This window comes from Elephantulus edwardii, unplaced genomic scaffold, assembly GCF_000299155.1.
Source record: "Elephantulus edwardii isolate Elephantulus edwardi_28Jun2011 unplaced genomic scaffold, EleEdw1.0 scaffold00049, whole genome shotgun sequence".
Classification (NCBI taxonomy): domain Eukaryota; kingdom Metazoa; phylum Chordata; class Mammalia; order Macroscelidea; family Macroscelididae; genus Elephantulus; species Elephantulus edwardii.
The window spans coordinates 5,318,681-5,323,279 of record NW_006399799.1 but is presented as its reverse complement, the minus strand read 5'-3'; the positions used below and the strand labels follow the sequence as shown (position 1 = coordinate 5,323,279).

Sequence of the window (4,599 nt, the reverse complement as noted above, 5' to 3'; positions counted from 1 at the left end):
TTCTGTAGTCTGAACTGGGCATAGTTGTGTTGACCTTGTTTCCTCTGGAGAATCAATGGAGCTGTATAGTCCAAGATGGTCAACAGCAGTTAGTACCAGCTTGGATGCTCAGCTCTCCTCCATGTGGCCCATTCAACTAGATAACTAGGGTTCCCTATATGGTGGAAATAGAAAACCAAGTTAATGAAAGTATAAATTACAAAGCCCCTTAAGGGTTGGCCTCAGAAGTCACATAATGCTCTTTTCACTACATTCTATTAATCAGTGTAAAATATAAGAAAACCCAGATTCAAGCAATGGAGAATTAAACTCTACTTCTCAATGGGAGAAAAGGCAAAATCACACTGTAAAGAAAAAGGTGTGATTACTTTGGCAACCTACTCTAAAACTCAATAGATTTTTCCTTTTTTTGCCTTTTAATAAAAATATTTAATGCTGCAAAAAAAGTATAAAAATATAGTTGGAATGGCAGTAGAATACAAAGTTGTTGTTCTGTGCTGTCAAGTCGCCTGTGACTCATAGCAACCCTATGTACAGCAGCTCTGAAGCCTGTTCTGTCCTTAGCCAGTCACACCAACCAATTCTGACACACCCCCATTTCCCCAGTTACTGTATCAATCTATCTCATTCAGAGTCTTCCTCTCCTGTGCTGTCCCTCCACTCTTCCAAGAATGAGGTCCTTCCCCAAGGACTGGTCTCTTCTGGCCAAGGTATGTGAGACAGAGCTTCAAAATCCTAGCCTTCAAGGAGAAACTTGGTTTCATCCTCTCCAAGACAGACCTATTTGTTTTCTTGGCAGTCCATGGTATGTTCAAGACTCTTCTCCAGCACTAAAGGCATCGATTCTTCTGTCATCCTCAGTCACTGTCCAGCTCTCTGATGCATAGCAAGTAATTGCAGAGAACATGGCCTGGATTAGGTGCATCTTAGTTTCTAGACTAATATCATTGCTTTTTAGTACTCTGGAGTGGTTGCTGACAGTAGATTTTCCCAAGCAATTCACCTTTTGATTTCTTAACTGCTGGTGCTAAGAGTGTTGATTGTGGAGCTGAGCAAGCTGTAATTGTTAACAACCTCAACCTCTTCTCCATCATGGTCCTGCAAATTGGCCCAGTGGTGAGAATCTTTGTTTTCTTGATATTGAGCTTCAATCCATATTGAAACCTACAGTCTTTAATCTTCTGAGGAGATAATTCAATCCATAATAGAGCCTATTGAGGGCACAATACTATTTTATTTTGATTTGTTTACAAAGTTTATATACATTGTGTTTCACACTATTCTTCATTCAAATTGTGTTTCATACAGTCATTCTCACTCATTATGTTTTATAAAATTAATCACCATTGGACCATGCCATTACCCTGTCTTTTCTGTTTCCTGCCAGATCTTTTCCATTTCCTTTACCCCTTCCCTCCACCCACTAAATTGTACAATCCTATGATTTTGCCCTTATCCATCCTCATCCCCCTGTTCCCATCCCTTCCCCCTTTGGATCGCCACATATGTTTTACTAATTATCTTTCTATTTGTCCTTATGAGACTGAGTTAGTTCACTCAGCATAATGCTCTCCAGTCTATGCCAAGTTAGGTAGTATTTTTGGAAATTGTTTATCTTGAGAGCTGCATAGTATTCCATTGTGTGAATGTACTACAATTTCTAAATCCATTCAGTTGTGGTTGGACATTTGGATTGTTTCCATGTTCCTGTAATGGTAAATAACACTGCTATGAACATTGCTGTAAAAATTTCCATTTGTGCCTCAGTTCTCATTTCTCTTTTTTTCTAATATTTTTTTCTGTCCATGCCACCTTTTGCCATATAAAGTATTTGGTCTCATTCCAACAACATTGTAGGAGTTACTAGGTTTTTTTTTTCTCTCATTAAAATTATTTTAATGAGTCTCAAAATTTTGTGACAAATTTTTGGTCAAGTTGTTTCCATTTTAAAAGTACTGTTTTTTAAAACTAATAACTTAAAACTGCCACACGAAAAAGAAAATAAATTGTCCACAAAACATTCCTTTCCTTCTGAAGGTTTTATGACACATTGTTATCATTAACCAGTCTTTTGCTATTAAACTTAAATGGCTAATTGAGACAAACAGTTCTGAGACCGTTCTTTCATCACTGACTAAGGTGGCAGTGTTATGGGTAATACTCATTTAGCCTCTGAGTTTTCTGAGCAGACTTGGTGACCTTGCCAGCTCCAGCAGCCTTCTTGCCCACTGCTTTGATGACACCCACAGCAATTGTCTGCCTCATGTCACGGACAGCAAAGTGACCCAGAGGAGGGTAGTCAGAGAAACTCTCCACACATGTACGCTTGCCAGGAATCATATCAATAATGGCAGCATCACCTGACTTCAGGAATTTGGGGCCAGTCTCTTTGAGCTCAGCAAACTTGCAAGCAATGTGAGCTGTGTGACAGTCCAGCACAGATGCATAACCAGCACTGATTTGGCCAGGATGGTTTAAGATGATTATCTGAGCAGTGAAGTCAGCTGCTTCCATTGGTGGGTCATTTTTGCTGTCACCAGGCATGTTGCCATGTCGAACATCTTTCACAGAGATGTTCTTTTTTTATTACTTTGTGTATGTGTGTCTGTGTACCATCAGATCATATCTGACTGGTACAGGAGGAGCTTGTCCCTCCTTTCCCGGCAGAGCATCTGGTGGATTTGAACCATGTGTCTCTGGGATTGCAGTGCAGCTTCTTGCCACTAGGCCACCAGAGCTCCCCTCACAGAGATGTTCTTAATGTTGAAGCCAACACTGTCACCAGGCAGTGCTTTACTCAAAGTCTCACGGTGCATTTCAACAGACTTTACTTCAGTGGTAACATTGACTGGGGAAAATGTGAGCAGCTAGGCTTGAGAACACTAGTCTCCACTCTGCCTACAGGGATAGTACCAATACCACCAATCCAGTAGACATCCTGGAGAGGAAAACGCAGGGGCTTATCAGTTGGATGAGTAGGTGGAGGATACAATCCAAAACTTCAAGCAGTATGGTCCCACTGGCACTGCCATCCTCCTGGTGACTTTCTATCTCTTGAACTTGGCTCTAGCATGTTGTCACCATTCCAACCAGAAATTGGCACAAAGGCTACTACTGTGTCAGGGTTGTAGGCAATTTTCTTGATGTAGGTGCTAACTTCTTTAACAATTTCCTTGTATCTCTTCTGGCTGTAGGGTGGCTTAATGGAATCTATTTTGTTAACACCAACAATCAATTCCTTCACACCCAGTATGTAAGCCAGAAGCACATACTCACAGGTCTGCCCATTCTTTGATATACCAACCTCAAATTCACTAACACCAGCAGCAACAATCAGGACAGCACAATCAGCCTGTGATATTCCTGTAATCATGATTTTAATAAAGTCTCTGTGTCCTGGGGTCAGTGATGGTCACATAGTACTTACTGGTCTCAAATATCCACAGGGAGGTATCAGTGGTGATGCCACGCTCACATTCAGCTTTCAGTTTATCCAAGACCCAGGCATATTTGAAGGAGCCCTTTCCCATCTCCGCAGCTTCCTTCTCAAATTTCTCAATGGTTCTCTTGTCATTTCCAACAAATTTGTAGATCAGGTGGCCAGTCGTGGTGAATTTGCCCAAATCTACGTGTCCAATGATGACAATGTTGATATCTATCTTCTTTCCCATTTTGGCATAGTTTTGCAATGGTATTCACCAGCACCTGTACCCTGGTGACAAACCCATTGCAAAAAAGCAGGAGTTACTATTTTTTTTACATGAGTCTGCTTTCCTGAGCCCTCGCAGCTTAGTGGTAAGGAATCATATTGACAAACCATAGGTATGCAGTTCTAACTCATCTGCTTCTCCGCAGGAGAAAGATGGACAATCTCCTCCCATGTCATTTACTGTGTACAATACAATTATGTGGCCTGTTTGAAGGGGATCAGGTATTCAGCCAAGCAAGAAGCAATCACCTTTAATAAAAAGTGTTAGTGGACCAGCCTCAAGTTGTCATTCTGTAGTAAAATCTCCTTCCTCCAAGTATACATATGTGGACAAAGTTTCCCTTGCCTGGTTGAGGCATATGTGGCTGAGGTATAATTGGCCAGGTGCTAGAGATGCTAATGTCTAAATAAACACTACTAGCACTGCCAAGACATTAAGTTTCTAGGGACTTTGGAAGGGAAGGTAAACACTTGGGTTTTTATGGAAACTAAGCAAAAAAAAAATCTGAGGAAGCACTACGGGAGGACTGAAGAATTCCTTGTACATACTTTTTTGGGTAGGAAGCCAGGAAGAGAATAGAGGAACAGAAAATATGTGAATGGAATGCAAAAAACTACTGGGCTTTAGGTGCTTCAGGATTTGAAACAACAACCGTGTTTAAAAAAAGCAAATCCTGAGTGAAATATCTCAGTCACAAAGGGACAAATACTGCATGGTGCCACTATTGTAGAATGAGTCTGACATCAGGGTGGGGGTATGACAGAAAAAACTGGATAAATTATGTATATTGTATTGAAACAGATGAGGGAAAGAACAGATTAGAAGTGATATATGATTGAGTATTATGGTTAGCACAGGAATCCAGAATTAAGGTTGCAAAGAGAAGTGA

The 4,599-nt window shown here is 40.7% G+C and overlaps 1 pseudogene; it reads right to left on the bottom strand.

The window, feature by feature from the left end:
• Positions 1-2,148: 2,148 nt before the first annotated feature.
• Positions 2,149-3,671, bottom strand: LOC102851108 (annotated as a pseudogene).
• Positions 3,672-4,599: the final 928 nt, after the last annotated feature.